The following is a 22,592-nucleotide window of genomic DNA, read 5'->3' on the forward strand; positions in this document are numbered from 1 at the left end:
GATAAAAGCAAATTACTGTGGATGCTGGATTCCGAAACCAAAAGAGAAAATTCTGGAAAATCTCAGCAGGTCTAGCAGGATCTGTGAGAAGAGAAAAAAACTGACATTTCAAGTCCAGATGCCTTTTGTCAAAGCTGACAGACCAAACTACCTTGCATACAGTAGCAACACTAGGGAGCCTGGAGTCCCAAGATCATGGAGGATCCAGGCTACATGTAAATCATGATGCGGGGACCATTGGGAGAGGAAGACAGGGTGGTCAAAAGCAAGAGCAAAGGGTGGATCTCAGCAGTACACCCACTTCCCTCGAATGGGCACTTCCTAGGTGACAAGCACATACAGGCTCACCTGTCATGGATGTTGCATGGCAACAGGCCTACTTGCAGCTGGATTAATCAAGCAATGATGGGATGAGGCCCTTATGTGATCATTAATTGACCAATTAAGGTCATAATTTGGCAGCAAGAAAGTCAACCATGAGCTTTTCCACCCTGAACTTAATTCTGGTTGAGGTGGAAAGATGGTGGGATTTAGGTATGCCACCATACTGTCTAATTACATGCCCTTCCCACCTCCAAGCTCACTATAATCAAGATGAAAATAATCCATCCAATGTCTTTGAACAATAATGTAATTCCAATGAAGACCAATGAATTGGAACACACTCGATACAGAAGATTGGACTCAATCTCCCCTGCTCTCCAACAAAATGGAATCCCATTCCTAACTTGTTTTTGTTCTTTGAGAAAACGTGTTCTGTGACTTCGGATGGTGTATCCAGGCCACCATCAAAGGGTAATTCCCTCTGTGACTGCATCGAATCTACTGGTTGGTCAATCAAAGGCTGGATTGACTGTGTCTCTGGAAATAGAAATTCATCTACGTCACTCTGCGTAATAAATGTGGTGGAATAAATTGGTTTATTTAACAGTGTGGCAGCAGTGAAAGTAACAGAAGCGCACAACATCAGTAAACAGTTTGTGTGGCATCTTCATGTGACTTTGTGTCTGTTCCTGAATCATGAAGCAGCTGTCTATGCTCCTAAATATATCAAACAGCATCACAGGCACCTTCCTTTGAGAGGGGTAGCATTTCACTGCAACCATACTGTTCAAACAGCACTAGGCTATGACACTAATCCAAACAGAAGGAGTGTATACACCCATTACTGCTTGTCACTAAAAGCTAGTCTTACCATTTTCAAGGATTTTGGTAATATTTAATTTATATTTTCATTTTTATCTTTGTTGCGGGGATTTGATGAAGGACAGGACCAAAGGTCAGATTCATCCCTCTCTGCCTGCTACTACTGTGAATACTTCTAAGGTCATGTTTATGTTTTTATAGCTGAGGGACTCTACATCATTGCTGAACACAAATCCGGTAACCTAGCAATACATATACACATTGTGCAATCATACAAGTGCATAAGCATCACATCCCAAGAAAGCACACCAAGTATTTCATAAAGCACAGAGCAAGGCTACAATTATAGTTAGAATACTCATTTTATCGTAGGTTAAATGTATGTACAATTAGAGCATTTACAGGGTTAGTGACTGTCACACTGAGAATTGGTGTTATGGTGCTATCAGACCCTGGGCAGTTGCAAATTCTGCATTAACTTCAGTAAGGTTCTTGGAGATATGGATCAGACCTTCCTGATAATGCTCACACTGCAAAATATGTTCCAATGCCAAGTGCTAAAATTGCTGGGGTGTTCTACAAACATGTATACAAATTGAAAAATATGTAATGCACTAAATACAAATTGAAAACTCAGACCTTCCCATTGAATTTAGGGACTTATAAATGATTGTTAGTGTGATTTGAAATATTTACTGAGGTTGTGAGAACAAAAACCACGCGATGATACTGCTAATCCCAAAGGAATTTGAAACAAAGCATTCAGGTGCTGGACTTGTGATTTTTGTTCGACCTTCAGCAATAACAAATTTTAGAGACATTTTCTATACATTATTTATGAAAGTACATTATGTGTCCATTCAAAGTTGACCTTTCATAGTGTGCAAACCAAAGAAGTTTCTTTGTAAATTGTATGTTACTGACTAATTTGTACAGGTCTGCAGTTTCCTCTGGCAGCCGCCTTTAGGGAGCCCATTACAATCACCAGCCCACATCCTCCCTTTTCTTGGTACTCACTGTCTTCCTGCCACACCTGGCAGCACTAAGCCTTAATCAGTGCACTTTTCACGCTAGTTTTCACGCTTTTAATGTGTGCAGGTGTCATCAGATCCTGAGCATGTCTTTATTCTGGGTTAGCTTCAATAAGGTTCTTGGAGATATAAATCAGACCTTCCTGATATTGCTCACACTGCAAAAAAATGTTCCAGTGCCTGGCGCTAAAATTGCTGGGGTGTTTTCCAAACGTGTGTACATTTTGCAAAATATGTAATGCAGACAATACAATTCAAAAACTTTCACCTTCCCATTGAATTTAGAGATTTATAAAAAATTGTTAGTGTGATTTGAAATATTTACTGACTGGCCAGTTAATCGACTGGTTAACTGGCTGACCAGCATGAAATTATGAAATATTTGGGAGCCAATTGCAGCTAGAAGCACATTTCACATCCATGTCCAGCAAGTTAATTGTGTGCCAAGGAGCACAAACTTCAGGCCATGGAAATACAGACAAATTATTAACTTGATTAGGAAATTGGCTGAGAGGAAAAGGAAGAGGTGTCAGGATAACGGGCAAGTACTCTTACGGCAGGATGAGAGTTGGTGTCCCACAGGGATATGTGTAGGAGGCTCAAAATGTTCACTGTAGTCATGAAAGCTTCGATGATTGAATAGAAAGTCACCTATGCAAATTTGCCAATGACACAAAGATAAATGATATTGTAAGCACTATAGATGGAAGCATATAATTACAAAGAGAAAATGATAAATTAAGTGACTCGACAAAATTATGCCAAGTGGATTTCAATGTATGCAAGTACGAGATCTTCCATTTTCCACCTAAAAAGGATAGAACAGAGTACTTTCTAAATCTTTATTTCCATAGCTGTTGGGGCAAAGTGGACTAAAGGACATGAGGTAGGCAGGATCAGGCTACTGAATTGGATGAACAACCATGATCACAATGAATGATGGAGCAGGCTTGAAGGGTTGAACGGTCTACTCCTGTTCCTATTACTTGTGTTTCTAAATGGTGAAAAGCTAGAAACAGTGGATGTCCAAAGAGGCTTGGTGATCCAGATACATTGATCGTTAAACATCATAAAGATGTATGGAAAATAATCAAAAAGGCTAATGAAATGCTAGCCTCTACATATAGACTATATTAGAATGACATGTGGAGTCCAAGTTTAAATTACAAAGAGAGATTAAAAAACTAGGGTCAAATTTCCTGGAATTTAGAAGGTTGAGGGGTGATTCAATTGAAGTTTTAGAAATGTTACAGAGAGCAGATAGGATATACTGGCAGAAATTATTTCCATTAGTTGACATTATAAATAGGGTAGGAGAAAATTGCTGCATTCCCTGTTCCTTTCCCTATTATCTGTAAGCAGTAAGCTTTTGAAAGGATGATGTGTATTTGTTTAATCCTTGAATGCGTGGAAAATGCGAATAACCAGCAGCAAGCTTCTTGTGGATTTAAATAAAGATGATTTTTTATTCACACCTTCATCCCGAATACCTAACGCTATGGCACTCACCAACATTGTCACACACCAAGTACATTCAAAGAAAGTACAGTTAGAGAGAATAATGCACTTTTACAGTTGTAAGCAAAAGGATTAATCTGTAGTTCATAATTCCTGTGATTGGCTCATTCTGGAAAGCAGAAGTTGCAACCTGATGAAGAAGACATGATCACTCCCAAAGGTATTTTAGGTGAATTCAATAACTGAAGCAGCTGACCAAAGTCGTCGTGGAGTTCTGTCAAAGGGATGGACTTTCTGAAGGTCACAAAAGTCATTATTTGTAGTCTCGCTACCAGCAAGTTGGTTTGATATATTGGTGGATTCAAAAAGGAATAGGCTTGGAAACCTTATGATGTGACAGTCTCCAGTTCTTAAGGTATAGGTATTGCTGCACTTTCTGCTGTTCTTGTGTCTTTCTGCAGACAGTACTTAAAGATTAACTAACATGACTCATCAAGTTAGGAAATTGATAATGGATGGTCTCTGAAGATGGGTAATTCTGGAATGTATCTTTTGTCCTTGTGAGATAGTGTGGCAGGTAGTGGTGCCAGCTGTTATCATTCCTAAGCTTGCCAGGGGATTCACTACAGAGTGAGTTGTGAATTGCTAAGGCTTGAATTGAAAGATGCATCTACATTCTTCAGGCTTGGCGTTTGAAAGGCTGGCCTTTGTCCCTCAGACTATGCAACTAGATCTAGTTCTGGATTTTAAACCTGCATGTTGGACTCCTCATCTGTTAGTTGCTCTGGCAACAACATTCACCTTGACGAGACACAGCTGATTCTTGAGAGGTTTGCAATTAGTTTTTGAAGCAATTCCATAGAGTGCAGCCTCATTCTTCAGGGTCTTCAATGTTGTGCCCCTAAGCAGCCTTGCATAGAGCAATAAACGCACCCCCACTGCTTTATCTGAGAGGCAGAGTTCGCAGAGGAGTGGATTTACACTTCCTGTCCAGTAATCTGCTTTGGCCTCACACCATTGATACAGTGAGGATTATAAGTTTCACTGAATTCACCCTTCCCTAAGTGAGAGGGTCTTTATGCCTAATAAGGGAAGGTAGCTCCCCATCACTGATAACCCCACACTGCTCTTGAAATCTTGCCTCTCCCAAAGCAGGACTCAGGACCTCATAGTCGCATCCAGTACTATGTCTCTGTTGTGGGCACCTTCCATCCAGTTTGCAGCTCCCAATAAGGAAGGGCACCTACTCAGCTACTGTTTGAACAGTAACCCAGCATGGAGGAACTGGGAAATGATGCCTGTTTGGCAGCCAGCACACCCCTCTGGAGCAAGGGATAACCCAATATGAATGGAATGTAAAGTTGCTGACCCACACACACACACATATCCCAATACTGCCCTCCCCAACTCCCCCGATAGTGACAGTGACCCTCACCCCTAGCCCTGAACTGCAAATGTGTGCATCCCCAGCTTTCTCCCTGGTGCTGTCTTGCATGTTGGACAGCCTAAGAAATGGCGACTTAAGCGATCACCTCCAATCTGCCCCTCAGAGGTGACGACATCAGGTTCACACCAGTATGATGCTGATAAGTTGGTGACAATGGAATTGCCAAAAAAAAAAGTGGTGGGGCTGACTGGGTATTGTCAAGGTGAAAACATGTGGGCACTAACGCTATGTTTTGGATGATGACATTGAGGGACTGTGTATAGAAGAATAGTAAGAAGTCTCACAATACCAAGTTAAAGTCCAACAGGTTTATTTGGTAGTAAACTTCACAAGCTTTCAGGGCTCTGTCCCTTTGTCAGGTGATTGGAAAGTTCTGAATACAAACAGAGTTCTGATCATATAAAGGCACACACAGTTTACAGAATATTAATTAGAATGTGAGTCTTTACAGCTAGTCCGCTAATCAAATCTTAAAGATGCAGACGATGTGAGTGGAGATAGCATTAAGTATAGGTTAAAGAGATGTGTATTGTCTCCAGACAGGACAGTAAGTGAGATTTTGCAAGCCCAGGCAAGACATGGGGCTTACAGATAGTGCGACTTGAACCCAAGATCCCAGTTGAGGCTGTACTCATGTGTGCAGAACTTGGCTATCAGTTCCTGTTCTGCGACCCTGCGCTATCGTATGTCATGAAGGCCACCTTGGAGAACGCTTACTTGAAGATCAGAGGCCGCATGCCTGTGACTGTTGAAGTGCTCGCCAACAGGAAGGGAACAGTCTTGCCTGGTGATTGTCGAGCGGTGTTCATTCATCCATTGTCGTAGCATCTGCATAGTCTCCCCAATGTACCAGGCCTCGGGACATCCTTTCCTGCAGCGTCTCAAGTAGGCAACGTTGGCCGAGTTGCAAGAGTATGTGCCGTGTACCTGGTGTTCTCACGTGAGATGGTGGCATCTGTGTCAATGATCCGGCATGTCTTGCAGAGGTTGCTGTGGCAGGGTTGTGTGGTGTTGTGGTCACTGTTCTCCTGAAGGCTGGGTAGTTTGCTGCAGACAATGGTCTGTTTGAGGTTGTGCGGTTATTTGAAGGCAACAAGTGAGGGTGCAGGGATGGCCCTGGTGAGATGTTCATATCCATCAATGACATGTTGAAGACTCCGGAGAAGATGTCGAAGCTTCTCTGCTCCGGGGAAGTACTGGTTGACGAAGGGAACTCTGTCCACCGTGTCCCGTGTTTGTCTTCTGAGGAGGTCGGTGCAGTTTTTCGCTGTGCCATGTCAGAACTGTTGATCAATGAGTTGAACGCCATATCCTGTTCTTATGAGGGCATCTTTCAGCGTCTGGCGGTGTCTGTTGTGATCCTCCTCATCCGAGCAGATCCTGTGTATACGGAAGGCTTGTCTGTAGGGGATGGCTTCTTTAATGTGTTTAGGGTGGAAGCTGGAGAAGTGGAGCATCGTGAGGTTATCTGTGGACTTGCGGTACAGTGAGGTGCTGAGGTGACCGTCCTTAATGGAGATGCGTGTGTCCAAGAATGCAACCAATTCCAGAGAATAGTCCATGGTGAGCCTGATGGTAGGATGAAACTTGTTGATGGCATCATATAGTTGTTTCAGTGATTGTTCACTATGAGTCCAAAGGAAGAAAATGTCATTGATGTATCCAGTGTATAGCATCGGTTGAAGGTCCTGTGCAGTGAAGAAGTCGTGTTCGAGCCTGTGCATGAAGATGTTGGCATATTGAGGTGTGAAATTAGTCCCCATGGCTGTTCCATGTGTCTGGATGAAGAACTGGTTGTTGAAGGTGAAGACATTGTGGTCCAGGATGAAGCGAATGAGTTGTAAAATTGCATCTGGAAACTGCCAGTTGTTGGCATTGAGTACTGAGGCAGTTGCAGAAATGCCATCGTCCTGGGGGATGCTGGTGTAGAGCGCCGAGACATCCATTGTGACGAGGAGTACTCCTGGTTCAACAGCTCTGTGTGCTGAGTTTCTTTAGAAAGTCCATAGCGTCGCGACAAAAGCTAGGGGTTCTTTGTACAATGTGTTTCAGGATCCCCTCGACGTAGCAGGAGAGGTTCTCGCATAGGGTCCCATTGCCCGATACGATGGAACAGCCAGGTGTGGTTGCCTTATGTATCTTTGGGTGGCAGTAGAGATCTCCAACGTGTGGAGTACGTGGGATGAGAGCATGGAGGTCTGAAGGTCCAGGTCAAAGTTCTTGATCAGAATGTTGAGTTGATGGGTATGTTCTTTGGTTGGAGCTGTGGATAACTTTCTGTAGTGTTCCTTGTTGTTCAGTTGTTGGTAAGCTTCTTTGCAGTAATCCGTTCTGTTCAGTATGACGATGTAGAAGAATAAACCAACGGTGGATCCTTCAGGTGTGGGAGCAGGATGAAACTATTGAAAGTAATCCCCTTGTTATTAGATAGTTAAGAATGGAACTAGATAAAAACAGTTCCATTGGCTGGACGATAGTCAAGAGGCATTGGAGGAGGATGGTGTGATCATCCATTAACATTGGGATAGAATGGACACATGTGAGTAGGCCAACAAATTTGGATTGGCTGGGCTAACTAGTCTGTTACTATGTTATAATGTATGTATTTTTATTCTGAAGAAATAAGATGCTGATGATTACAGAACACAGAAATTGGCTGGTCCGCCAATTAAGTTTGATCATGGATGATCATCGAATTCAATATCCTGATCCCTCCTTCCCCCATATCCCCTGATCCCTTTAGCCCCAAGAGCTGTATCTAATTTTTTCTTGAAATCAGATAATATTTTCTATTTGTAGCAAAAGATACAGAAATCCCTGCTCTTGAGACTATTAAAACAAGTACATAAATTAAAATAGGGACCACAGTGTGTCTTATATGTATCAAAGGTATCACATCTTATTTATCAAAGATATTGTCTGTATAAGCACATATATAATCATTTTTGAACAAATATTATAAACTTAAACTGTATTTTTGTATTGTGAGCTTTGGCCAAGAAGCAATTTACCCCTAGCATAATGGGAAATAAGTTTAAGTAGACAGACCACATTCTTTTTGGAACATTAAAGCATAGAGCGTGTACCTTATTATCAGAGACAGGCCAGGCAACTACAAGCAACCAAGGTTTTTGAAATGAATAGAAAGATTCAGCTTTTAGCTACAATGAAATCTGCAATTCAACCTCCACTGCTAAAGGGACAGAAACAGACCAGAGAAGATGACTCCCTTCTGATTCCCAAGACTGCAGGTGTTAAGAGCAACCTTTGAAGCTACCAGATTTGTGTAGGTGAGGTTACTAGGCAACGGGAGGGGAGCTGGGGGGAATCTTCTGTCTTCAGTTGACCAGTGAATTCCTAGTACCGTTGGAAGGCAGAAAGCTATTGGCCAAAGTAAACAAAGTATATTAATGTAATTCCACCATCCAGCTTGGACAACAGGTTGGGCAGGAGTATCAAATCTTCAGAAATGTATATTTGTGATATAAGGTCAGAGAGAAGTTGGAATCCTCTGACTACCTCTCTTCCAATGCATTGGTCAAATAAAGAATATCTTTCCTGTATACTGTCCTTTGCAAGTCTTTGTGTTTGCTGAGATCAGCTGAATACAAGGCCTCCCCGAGATGCCCCAAGAAAATCCCCTTATAACTGGTGCTGCAAGCAGGGTTGATTACTGGAATCCAGAAGCAAGACTTGTTTCCAAGATGTGGGTGAGTACATTTTCTAATTGCCACCCAGTAGTTAGGGATCACCCATCTGGCAGCTGGAGGTTGAGCGATTCAAACCGGGGAAGGGGTGCGAATACAGTATGACCGTGTAAAGAAACTGCACTTAAAGCAGGGGACCCAGGATAGAATCCTAGGGCGCCCTTTGATCAGGGCAATAAAAAAGGGCTGCGTGGTAGATAAAGAAGTTAGAAGTAAGCTGCGCTTAATAGAAGGAAACTAGGAACGGATGCCTGGATCGGTTTACGGAGCAAAACAATAAAAGCTGTGCAGTAAGAGGTGCTGAGGAATTAGACCGTACAAAAGGGTGATGGATAGTTCAGGCGTGAGGAATCCCCAGTGAGGGACTAAAAGAAAAGAGAGGTGAAGGGACTTTGAGGGTCCCAGAGTAGGAGCTTCCAGGGAGAGACCTGTGAGTGAAATAGGAAAGGTAGTGAGGTAAAGGGTGATGAGTAGTCCAAATTTGACACATCCTGAATGAAGATCTGATGATAGTTTAATTCAAACAATAGTGACAGGGCATGGAACTGTATTGAAGAAAATAACCGAGAAATCCAGAGGCTCCGAAGCCAGAGCAAAACGCAGAGTGGATTGGACAATCTAAACACAAAACAGAAATGGCAGCAGTGATAAAGTTTAAAAAAGTAAAGTTTATTTATTAGTCACAAGTAAGGCTTACATTAACACTGAAGTTACTGTGAAAATCCCCTAGTTGCCACACTCCGGCACCTGTTTGGGTCAATGCACCTGTTGTGGGAAATTTACCACTTCGGAGTCAGACTAAGAGGTTTCAACAATACAGTTTTATTTTGGACAAAGCTTTGGGAGAAAGCACTGGTACTCCACAGTACTTGGCAGCTACCTTCTCAACTACACAACGTTGATCATTTTTATACCTTTTAGATAATAGGTAGTACAGACATTGGCCATTAACACATCATTACAAGTCAAGTAGACAGATATAGACATCAACAGTTAACACATCATTACAAGCAGACAGGTACGGACACGGACAGTTAACATATCATTGTTCATAGAATGGATACATTTAGGCAGGTATGTCTTCTTTCAATGACTGGTTTTGATCTATACATTCAATGGCTGATTTTGTTACAGTTATGTTTTTATGTCCCCATCTGTGGCTGACCTTATATTCAGACTCATTGTCCTGGGTCTGCTCTGTTCTAGAATGCCTCAAGCTCTGAACAGCTTCCTGCAGCAATTCAGATACTGCTGGTTTTAACCTTTTGTGTAACTGTTTGTGCCGAAAGCCAGTGCCTCTTAATGTCCCTTCCCAGGTAACAATTCTGTGTGCCAGCTAACCATTTTATATCTATCACTTTTAATTCCACCATAACACACCTAACCAGCACGTCGTTCAGACTCTGGGAGGAAACCGAAGCACACAGAGGAAACCCACACAGACATGGGGAGAATGTGCAAATTGCACACAGACGGTGACCCAAGCTGGGAATCAAACCTGGATCCTGGGGCTGTGAAGCAGCAGTGCTAACCACTGTGCTGTCGTGCCACCCTGGCTGCTATGTTGAGAAACCATCTCCAGAGGAATGCAAAATCTGAGCAGGTGGCCATTGCAAAGGCGGAGCAGGAAGAAGCAATGAATACCCCTATGGATAGAATGATGACAGGGCAATCAGGTCCCTCAGTAGTTTCCATGATTGTAGGAGAAGGAGTAAAAAGGGGATTGAACTTGGGAAATTCACCGGAGAAAATAGTTCAGAGTGATAATGATCCCCACCCTGCTGAGGCACCTCTGCCTGCTAACATAGCCCCAATTCAAAGTGTAACAAAAGCCTGTGCGGATAGAATGGGACAACCTACTGTTATTACACAAGAAAAATGACAATGGATCCATTACAATGAAATCACCAGAATTTGGCTTTTTGGGAAAATATGGATGAATTAAAAGAAGTTCATAATTTAACTTAGTTAGTGCCTGTGTATTTGTTACCCCTGATTTACAAGGGAGAGATTGGATATTGGCAAACTGTCAAAATGATCAACAAAAGATTGAAAAGGGATATCGGACAGACAATCAGTAGGGAAAGAGCCAATTGGACCTGGATAACATTAGTTAAGCAAGAACGCAAAGAATCGGCAGAAGAATATGGGGAAAGAAAGTTCGGGACATACATAGATGCTGGAGGGGTAGATGACTCTAACAGGAATGATGACATGTTTGTAGGTCTACTTAAAGAAGGAATCAATCCAGTTCTGACTAGAATCATTGAATTGGGTCTCCAGAATGGAAGCAATTATTGGGAAATTATAAATTAAGCTGTGAAAGCAGAAGATAATCATAAGAGAAATCCAAAAATAAACCCAGTGCGTATCAATAAACCCAAGCTACAGCCACAGCCCCCAGGTTAGAGTTAAAGGAGTATGTTTTGTCTGTGGGAAGAAAGGGCATCATGCCAGAGAATGTCGAAGCAAATTCATGGATAGTAATAGGTGTCGTAATTGTCAGAAAAAGGGTCATGACATAAAGGACTGTTGGCTGAAGGGTGAGGGAAGGAAGGACAGGGTCCCAGATGGGTGAGGCAGCACCAGTCCCAGCACAGCAGACATCACAGACAGTAATGCAGATGTCAGCAGGAGTTGCAGATGTTATTAGGACAGAAATTAAAATTAGTGAGCCTGCAGATTACAGAGCGAGATCCCTGCAAGTATGTAAGGGCAAAATTAGAGGGTTATCATTGTACTATGTTAGTGGATACTGGGGCAACTACATCCATAATGGACTTATCCTTGCAGACCACCCACGAAACCATACAGTCAGTAGGAGTAGCTGGAGAAACTAAAAAGGTTTTATTAAGTGGGCATATAACATTAGAGATAGGGGGTCGGGAGGAATTAGTTCAGATTTGGATATGTTTAACAGGAGAAGGAAGTATTTTGGGAATAGATCTGATAGAACAGTTACGACCCGTAATCGATGCTAAGGCAGGTACTATAATGTGGCACAAGTCCTATAAAAGAAATCAATAGGGTCAGAAGCAGAAAGGCACAATTTCTCACATAGCAACTCTCTGAACAAATTGGGAGTGTGGAACAGTGTGGGGAAATTTGACTTTACAGTACTCAAGTAGGGCAGCGTATAAACAAGACTGTGGGTATTTGGCTGTTCTTCAGGTAATGATTCCTGGGGGACCTCCCCCCCACCTCCCGTTAAACAGTATCCCAGAAGCAATGGAAGCAGTTAAAATCATTATTGTAGACTTAGAAAAGCAACAAATTGTGACTAAAACTTCCTCCGAGCTTAGTTAACCGATCCAGCCATCAAAAAGCAAGATGGCAGTTATCGATTGATGATCAGTTATACAGCCTTAAACTGCGACACAACTCAAGAGCACCTCATTACGGCAAATTCAGCTAGTATTCTGAATAACCTTGGGTCAGAACAGATGATTTTCACAGTGCTAGACACATCTAATGGATTTTGGTCAACTCCCGTAGTGAAGAGGCCCCAGTAAAAGTTTGAGTTCACAGTCGGAAACCAGCAGTAAACTTGGACCCAATTGCCAAAGGGATCTCACAATAGTCATAGAAATCATAGAAACCCTACAGTACAGAAAGAGGCCATTCAGCCCATTACATCTGCACCAACCACAATCCCACCCAGGCCCAACCCCCATATCCCTCCATATTTACCCACTAATCCCTCTAACGTATGCATCTCAGGATACTAAGGGCAATTTTTAGCATGGCCAATCAACCTAACCCACACATCTTTGGACTGTGGGAGGAAACTGGAGCACCTGGAGGAAACCTGTGCAGACACGAGGAGATTGTGCAAACTCCACACAGACAGTGACCCAATGCCAGGAATTGAACCCAGGTCCCTGGAGCTGTGAACCAGCCGTGCTAACCACTGTGCTACCGTGCTGCCCAAAGTCTGGCCACATTTCACAAATACATGGTTCAAATCATTGATCCATTAGAATGTGTAGGAACAACTATTCTGCAGTATTTGGGAAACATTTTGATAGTCTCCTGCAGCTCAGTATGGCATTGCCTAGCTTTCCACAGGGTACTTCAGGCAATTCTGGAAGCTGGGCTCAAGTTGAGCCCGAAAAAGAATCAATTAGGACAGAAACAAGTGACGTCATATCCCAGCGTAAGAAAGAGATTCCTGTAGATTGGAAAGGGCCATGCTTTGTATGCAGAGACGGCATACTGTAAAGGGAACGAGGCAGTTTTTATTGTCGATGTTTTGTATACGATTATGCTGCATTGATGAAGCCCATAGATGGCTTGATAAAAGGAAGAAAAGCCAGCAAAGATAGAATGGAGAGAGAGACAGAAGCACAAGCTTTCTCAGATTTAAAACAATGTATGGTAAAAGTCCCAGCCTTGGGATTGTCAGATCTCATGAAATCTTACCATATTTTCTGTCAGGAAGCAGTTGTAGTGACTCAGCAACATGGGGATAAATTAAGAGTGGTGGGGTACCACTCCACCCAATTAGATTTGGATGCCAGAGGTATGCATCGGTGTGTGAGAGCATTAGCATGTGCTTCATGGGCAGTCAGTATTTAGAGCTACTCTCTTTGATTGGAAAAATAATTATCCATAGCCCTCACACAATGGAAGATGTTCAAAATGGGAAGGAGGTGCAAAATATCTCTTGCCAGGAGATAGGTACGTAGAAATTAGCAGAGATGTAAGGGAAAATCCCACAGGAGGACTGATGGTGCAAAGAATGGAGCATGAGTGTGTTTTGGAATTGAATGAGGAAGTGAGTGAAGGTTTAGCAGAAGAGCCACTTGTAAGAGAAGGGGCGATTAACCTGTACATAGATGGGGCAAGAAAATATGTTAGTGGAGAATCCCACACTGTGTCAGAATTGATTAATGATGAGGGAACACTGGTTGCAGGAGAAAAAAGTCCCCCGAAATAGTTAAACACAACCAGCAGAGTTGTAAGCTTTAATTAAAGCTTTTGAATGGAATGAAGGAAAGTGAGTTATTGTTTATATTGATAGCAGGTATGCCTTCAGAATAGTGCATTACATGGCAGCCTGGAGTAGGTGAGGCTTTGTAAATTCTAAAGGGGAACACATACAGCATGAGGATTTGATTAGAGGTTTACTTCAAGCAGCCCATAGCCCCTCAGAGGCAGCAGTAATAAAAGTTCAAGCCCAAAGAAAGATTGAGAATCAAACACAGAGGGAAACAGCTTAGCTGATAAAGGTGTGAAAGCCCCAGTGGTACAAGATTGGGTATGGTTACAAACTACGGGAGTAGCAACTGTGTCAGTCAAAAATTGCTCAGATATTGATGTGAAACAAATGCAGGAACAAGCAGCTGAAGAGTAAAAGGAAATGTGGAAGAAAGATGGAGGACAGGAAGATCATGATAGAATGATAGAATATGGAGAAGGGAGGAGAAATAATAGCTCCTGAGGTAATACAGCAATCATTGCTGAAAGCGTACCACAGATTAGCACATACAAGCAGAGACAAAGGGGGTGATTCTCCCATCCCGCTGTGCTAACTTTTTAGTGTAGTGGGCCAGGAGAATCACATATCGGCCAATTTGCAGGATTCCCGCAAAGGTTCACATCGCGTTTGCACCTCCCAGGCCTGGATTTCCGGCATTGTCTGTGAGACGCCAGAAATTGGCTGGGAGGCGGGACTAGTATTTAAATAGTATTTTACATACTATTTCAATGCTATTAACAGGCCCTGGCCTGCTAGTATCTCCCACCCCAGCAGTGTATTTCACTCTAGCAAAATTCAGACCAATTCCCCACTTTTGGGGAACTAGCGGGATGACCCTGCTGGAGTGAAGGGGGAGAAATCGGGGACCCCTGGTTGAGGGGGGGGGGTCAGGCGATGGGGGGGGGTGGCACTCCCTAGGCATGGGCATTCTGGCAGTGCCAGCCTGTGCCCCTGACACTGCCAAGAGGCAAAGTGCCCATTCCCAAGGGGCAGTTTGGCACTGCTCATGAGGCATGAGACAGTGCTAAGGGGTGGTGACTACTGAGGGGCAGAGTTAGCGGTCCTTCAGGGGTGGGGGTCCCGTTGCCATTCTGCATTCATATCTGGTTGGAGCTGGAGGGAGACCAGTGATCAGGGTGGGCTGATTAATGATGAGGGAACACTGGTTGCAGAAGAAAAAAATCCCCCGAAATAGTGAAACACTGTCAGCCAGGGGAATCTGCAAGGGGAGTGGTGTTATGAACAAAGAACAAAGAACAAAGAACAACACAGCACGGGAAACAGGCCCTTCAGCCCAACGAGCCCGCGCCGCCGTCCCATTGTCTCAGTGACCTATTCATGATTTTAGTCTACGCCTAATGTGCGAGGATCAGGGAGGTCCAATATAGGGACAATTTGTTACCCAATCAATCAGCCTAAAAGCGCATCTTTGGGATGTGGGAGGAAACCGGAGCACCCGGAGGAAACCCACGCAACCACGGGGAGAACGCGCAAACTCCCACAGACACAGGCCCAAATCCATGTGTCCGCACAGCAACAGAGATAGTCTCTGAGCTGTCATGTTGCCCTCGAGATGGTCCAGTTTAAGCACACTAACGACATGAAGCAATAGGCAACTCCCGAAGCAACATCCAAGAGCAGCCCACTACAACCTGCCGCATGCATGCCCCTTGCTGGTCAACAAGGTGGACTTAAATGCCTGTGGAGACAAAAAATTCATTATTAAACAGGCAAAGACTGTAACATCCCTGAGGCAAAAACGGAATCCCAAGCCTACAATGTTTAGTAAGGCCTGCTATATCCCCCTATATGTAGATCGCTCATGTGGCTGTCTAAGTGACTCTTAAACAACCCTAGCGTGCCCGCTTCCACCACCTTACTCGGCAGTGCATTCCACACCCCCACTACCCTTTGCGTGAAAAACTGCCCTCTAATATTTGTCTTATACCTCGCCCCCCTCACCCTAAGCCCGTGACCCCTCGTTCTATCCATTTCTAATAGCGGAAAAAGCTTACCACCATTTACTCTATCTATCCCCTTCATAATCTTATAAACCTCTATTAGATCCCCCCTCAGCCGACGTCTCTCAAGGGAAAACAGCCCAAGTTCGTTCAATCTTTCCTCGTAAGACAGCCCTTCCATACCAGGCAGCATCCTGGTAAATCTCTTCTGCACTCTCTCCAGGATCTCTACATCCTTCCGGTAGTACGGCGACCAGAACTGGACGCAGTACTCCAAGTGAGGCCTAACCAACGTTCTATACAACTGCAACATCAGACTCCTACTCTTATATTCTATACCCCTTCCTATGAAGGCTAACATACCATACGCCTTCCTCATCACATTCTGCACCTGCAGAATGCTGGGGGGGTCTGCCAGGGGGTTGGGGGGATTGTCACTGCTGGCCGGGGGGGGGGGTGAGAGGGGGCTTCTGGAGATCGGGTGGTCCAGGGTGGTGGGGGTGGGGGGGAGTTCGGGGCTATGGGGTGTTGGGGAGGACAGCACTGCGGGAGCCCTGGGCTGGCCAGTGGTTGCGCTAGCCAGCAAAGAGGGAGGCCTACAGTTCAGGGGTACTGCACATGTGCAGAGGCCTGTTGGTTCAACCCCTGGGTAGGGATAGGCCCCACCCCCTGAAATTTAATGATATGTTGGTGGCCTCTTCATTGTCCAGAGTGTGGGAGATTCTAGTCTGAACTTCAACTGAAAAAACCAGCATGAATTAATCCAGTTTTCCCACGAATTTGACATTCAAAACTTTTTTGGGAGAATCCTGGCTAAAATGTTTTATTTGTTAAGAGAATGTTGGTGGTGGAAGCAGATAGGGAGAGATGTAGTGAAGTTTTGCCAGAGGTGCCTGCAGTGCATCTTAGTTGAACCAGGTTGACCAACAGTTGGGACTTGTTTTTTTTAAGAAAAAGGGGAAAAGCTGTAAAAACTTTAATTATAAATACATGTGTTTATATCTTTTTAGGGTGGAATGTACAAACCTTTGCTCAGGTAGGACCAGCAACTGAGGTCCTTCGGTGTTTTCCTCGGGAGTTAAGTGTGAATATTTTCTTATATGTGGCACACACATATGCTAGAATGTCCAAGCAGTCAAATTGTTGGGTATATTCAACATCCCCATTCATGCAGGAGGACTGAGGGGGGGGGGGGGGGGGGGGGGGGGGCGCACATCTACAACTATTGCCTCTGAAGTGGTCAGAATTGGTAATGTTGGATCAAATAGCCCAGAATTCCAAGTATTCTGGACATCCAATACCAGGATTCATTAGTAGAAAGGCAAGTAAAGAATTTTATAACAGTGAATCTTCTGCAGGAAAGTTGGTATAGACACATACACACCCATCTATAACCTAGTTCCAAGTTTAGTCTTAAAACAGCCAATACCAAAACCAAAAGGAATATATTGTGCTAGAAATATGGAAGGCCAAGGGAAAAACTTATAAATGAGTGAATGTGACTTCGTGATAGATTGAACCACCTGGCTATGCCTGAATCCACCCAGTAATGACCAATCTTGCAATATTTCTTACTACTTCAGAGGAGGGGACACTTATCCAACTCTCAATGGAACATATTGGATTTGTGGGGATAGGGCATATCTTTGGCTCCCTGTCGGAATGAGGGAGTCATGTTACCTTGGATATGTTATCCCATATATATATAAATATCCCACTCCTAAACTCCCTCCCTTGTCAAGTCTTCAATGGGCTATTACAGAGACAGAATGGTTCTTTAGCATATTGTTTCCCCATTATGGAGTAGCTAAAACAATGTGAGGAATTTTGATTCGAGACTTCATCTTGGAACAAGTTGCCAATGATACAGCCATTGCCCTTACTAAGATCAATGATGAGATGGTAGCATGGCACTGAATTATGTCTTGGCAGCAAGGGTGGGATAAGTGCAGTAATTGGATCAGCCTGTTGCACGTACATACCAGATAGTTCAGAAAACATAACTAATCTGGTTGATCACGTCAAAAAAAAGGTGGAGAAACTCAAAAACACCAAACCATTCACTCTAGGTGGTTGGCTCTCAGGCTGACTAGGCTCTTTGGTCCTCTTTTAAGGTCAAACCAAATAAACAAACTCAAATTAAATTAGGACAAAGTAAAAGGGGCAGCTCCCCAAAAGGAAGGGGAACAGCCCGAACAAAAACAAAAGTACAAAGGAAACTTAAGACACATCAAATTAAAATGTGATTATTCGGGAATAATCAATAATGCACCCCATCCCCTGTGGTGCCCAACGAGCGCGAAAGGCATCAACTGTGCCCGCGGACACTGCATGATCCCTCTTCAGGGACACCTGGTCGTGAACGCAGCCACGGTAGAGGGACAGACAGTCAGGATGGATCGCCCCCTCGATCGCCTGCTGCCTGGACCTGTAAATGGACTAGGCTGTTTGGTAACATCAATCCTGCAAGAGATTATATTATTTTTCATTGCAGTCTTGGTATTGGTGGTAATAATAAACTTGATTAAATGTGGCTGTGCATGACTTGCTAAATCCACAGAAGGTACAACATCAGTGATGACAGTCAGGGCAAGAAAGAAAGGATACCAGAGGCCAAGTTATTCCTTGGGATCCAAGAACATTTATTGGGACACATCCATTTAGTGGCTTAATCTTGGGCTAACCAAGGGCCAGAAGCGGGGACTGCAGAAGGGGATACAGAAATCCCTACTCTTGAGACTATTAAAACAAGTAGATTAGTTTAAAATAGGGACCACAGTGTGTCTTACATATATCAAAGGTATCACAATATGCCTCACTTATATATCATACAAAGATATTGTCTGTATAAGCACATACATAATCATTTTGAACAAGTATTATAGATTTAAATTGTATTTTAGTATTTTTTGTGAGCTTTGGCCAACAAGCAATTTACCCCTTAGCATAATGTGAAATAAATTTAATTAGGCAGATAACATTCTTTTGGAACAATGAAGCATAGAGTGTAAACTGTATTATCAGGGACAGGCCAGGCAGCCATAAGAAGCCAGAGTTTTTGAAATTAAGAGACAGATTCAACTTCCAGCTGTAATGAATAGCTGCAATTCAACTTCCACTTACAAAGGGACAGAAAACAGCCCAGAGAAGATGACTCCTGTCTGGTTCCGAGTGCTGCAGGTGTTAGGGGCAACACTTGAACCTACTGGATTTGCATAGGTAAGGTTACTAGGCAACGGGAGATCTAGGATCAGTTGATTTCCTAATTCTGCTGGAATGTAGAATGCTATTGGCCAAAGTAAATGAAGTGCATTAATTTAATTGGACCATCTAACTTGGATGACAGTTGGGCAGGAATATCAAATCTTCAGAAACGTATATCTGTTATACCCATGCAATGTAAGGTCAGAGAGAAGTTGGAATCCTCTGACTATCTCTCTCCCAAAGCATTGGTCAAATAAAGAATGTCTTCAACCACATACTGTCTTTTGCAAGTCGTTGTGTTTGCTAAGATAGGCTGAATACAAGACCCCATCCGTGGGACGTCCCGAGAAAATCCCCCTACTACATTCTGTGGTAGTGAATTCCACACATTCACCATCCTCTGGGTGAAGAAATTTCTCCTCACCCTGGATAAGTTTACACCTTATCCTCAAACTATGACACCTAATTCTGGACTCCCTCCACCATTGGGAACATTCTTTCTGAATCTATCCTGTCTGACCCTGTTAGCATTTATAAGTTTCTATGATACCCTTATAACTATTCTAAATTCCAGTGAATATAATCCTAACTGATTTAATCTCTCTTCATATGACAGACCTGCCACCCCAGAAGTCAACCTGGTAAACTTCACTGTACTCCCTGTATCACAAGGATACCTCAACTAAGGACACTGAAACAGCACACAATATTACAGATGTGGCCTCACCAATGCTCTATACAATTGCAGCAAAACATCCCTATCCCTATACTCAAATCCTCTAGTTATGAAGGCCAATATACCATTCACCTTCTTTACTGCCTGCTGTACCTGCGCGCTTACTTTCAGTGACTGATGCACGAGGATACCAAGGTCTCATTGACTGTTCACTTCTCTCAATTTACACCCGTTCAAGTAATAATCTGTCTTTCTATTCCTACCTCCCTGGTGGCGCAGTGGTTAGCATTGCTGCCTCACAGTGCCAGGGACCCAGGTTTGATTCCCAGTTTCGCTTACTGCCTGTGCAGAGTCTGCATGTTCTCCCTGTGTGGGTTTCCTCCGGGTGCTCTGGTTTCCTCCCACAGTCTGAAAAACATGCTGGTTAGGTGTAATGGCCATACTAAATTCTTTCTCAGTGTACTTGAACAGGTACTGGAGTGTGGTGACTAGGGAATTTTTCAGAGTAACTTCATTGCAGTGTTAATGTAAACCCACTTGTGACTAATAAATAAACTTAACTATTATTGCTACCAAAGTTGATAACCTCACATTTAACCACATTATACTGGATCTGCCATGCAGATGCTCACACACTCAGTCTGTCCAAATCATGTTGAAGCATCTCTGCATCCTTTTCACACTTCACCCTCTCACCCAACTTTGCATCGTCTACAAACTTGGAAATGATACATTTAGTTCCCTCTTCCAAATCAGTAATATATAATGTGCACAGTTGGGGTCCTAGCATAGATCCCTGCTGAACCTAACTAGTCACTGACTGCCAATCAGAAGAAGAAACATTTATGCCAATTCTTTGTTTCCTATCTGCCAACCAGCTTTCTATCCATCTCATGACATTAGCTGCAATCCTATGTGCTTTAACTGAGGAAGAATTTCTTCAGCCAGAGGGTGGTGAATCTGTGGAACTCATTGCCACAGAGGGCTGTGGGGGCCAGGTCATTGACGGTCTTTAACACAGAGATAGGTAGGTTCTTGATCAATAAGAAGATCAAGAGTTCAGGGAGAAGGCAGAAGAATGGGGATGAGAATCACAGCCATGATTGAATGGCAGAACAGACTCAATAGGCTGAATGGCTTAATTCTGCTCCTATATCTTATGATCTTATATAGTAGTCTGTTATGTGAGATCTTGAAAGCCTTCTGAAAATCTAAATGAATGACATCCATTGGTTCTCCTCAGTCAACTCTTCTAGATACATTCTCAAAACATTCCAATAGATTCATCAAACATTATTTCCCTTTTGTAAATCCATGCTCACTCTGTCTGATTATACCACTGTCTTCCAAATGCTGAATTATGAAATCCTTGATAACAGACTCCAGCAAGTTCCCAGTACCGGTGTTAGGCTCACTGGTCTATAATTTTGTGTTTACTGTTGTCCTCCTTTTTGAGTAGATGGCTTACATTAGCTGCCATCCAATCTAGGAACTATTCCAGAATCCAAAGAATATGGAATAATTCTATATCCAGTGTTACTTCCTTAAGTACTCTGGGATGAAAATTATTAGGACCAGGAGATTTATCCACTTTCAATTCCACCAATTTCCCCCGAAAACATTTTTCTGCTAATGCTGATTTCCTTCAACTCTTCACTAAGACTTGTTTCTCTCAGCACTTCTGGTATATTATTCATGTCCTTGAAAGAATGTGGGCCATGGTTGATAAGTGCAACTTAGTGAAACCGACCACTGATTCTCCCCCCCCCGCCCCCATAGTTCCTTCCCCTCTTCGACTCTTTCTCATCCCTCTAACCCACAGCCCTCTCAGTCCATCAAGCTGCTCCGAAATTCAATATAATCGTGGCTGATGAGACACTTCAATGCATTTTACATGCATTATCCCCATATCCCTTTGCATTATTGATAACCTACTTTTCTCTTCCTCCAGAGTCCATCTCCTTGCAGCCTACTTTATCTCCACATCTCAAAACCCCTCTCACTCAGCACTGCCCTTTCTCCTACAACCACAGCTCCCGCTATTCCCCCAATTACTCCCCTCCTCTCTCTTGCAGCCTCTCCTCACAACCCTGCCCTCCCCCCATCCCTCCTGAAAGCACACCACAGCCCATGTTTGCGGTGTTTCCTTTGGGTGGTACTGTTCCCTCCCACAGTCCAAATATGTGCAGGTTAGGTGGACTTGGCCATTGTAATTTGTCTCTTAGTGAGCCAAGATGTGGAGATCCAGTGTTGGACTAGGGTGAGCACAATAAAAAGTCTCACAACATCAGGTTAAAGTCCAATAGGTTTAGTTGGAATAACGAGCTTTTGCAGTGCTGCTCCTTTATCAGGTGACTGGGTGAGGGGGATTAGCAGAGTGAATACATGGGAGTAGAGGGATAGGGCCTGGGTGAGATGCTTTGTTGGAGTCAGTGCGGACTTCATAGACCAAATGGCCTCCTTCTATGTTATGGGGATTCTATGAAACCCCGCCTCCTCTCCTCGTTACTCCACCCCCAGCCTCGCCCATCCCCCATTCCTTAGCCCCACCCCCTCTAGCCCCCAGTCTCGCCCCCCCCTTCCTTCAGCCCCACCCTCTGTCCTGATCCCGCCCCCTCTCGCGCGGCTTTGGCTGGGGCTGCTGGCCTTCTCGCGAGACTGCGATTTATTCCTACGTAATGTGCCGTGCTGCTTATGGCGGCGCTGGAGTGCTTCTGCTGTTGGGGTGAGTGGCTGCGGATGGACGGTGTCTGTTCACCCTTCACTTTCCCCCTATCCAGGCTGCTGGGGAAAGTGCTGGTTCGGCGGGGCGCGTCTGTTGGGGCTGGCGTGGCCGGCTGAGGATGTCGGTTGGTTGAGGCCAGGGCCTGGGCAGGCCGAGTTGCGCCATCGTGGGGGAGCTTGTTGTGTTTCTGTCCGTCATGTCGCCTCAGGCGGCCGGGGGGCGGGGGGGGGGGGGGGGTGATTCGGGGAGGGAAGCG

General features: G+C 43.9%; 1 protein-coding gene across 6 annotated transcripts in view; it reads left to right on the forward strand.

The window, feature by feature from the left end:
- The first annotated feature begins 22,234 nt into the window (after nt 1–22,234).
- csde1 (cold shock domain containing E1, RNA-binding) overlaps nt 22,235–22,592 on the forward strand; it is a 104,285-nt gene continuing 103,927 nt past the window's right edge. For all 6 annotated transcript variants that reach the window (XM_080210166.1, XM_080210167.1, XM_080210169.1 and 3 more), the window contains exon 1: nt 22,235–22,336. The gene's annotated coding sequence lies outside the window, so the exon portion shown is untranslated. The remainder of the gene's footprint in view (nt 22,337–22,592) is intronic.

The sequence above is a fragment of the Carcharhinus amblyrhynchos genome, chromosome 22, assembly GCF_965287045.1.
Source record: "Carcharhinus amblyrhynchos chromosome 22, sCarAmb.v2.hapA, whole genome shotgun sequence".
NCBI lineage: Eukaryota > Metazoa > Chordata > Chondrichthyes > Carcharhiniformes > Carcharhinidae > Carcharhinus > Carcharhinus amblyrhynchos.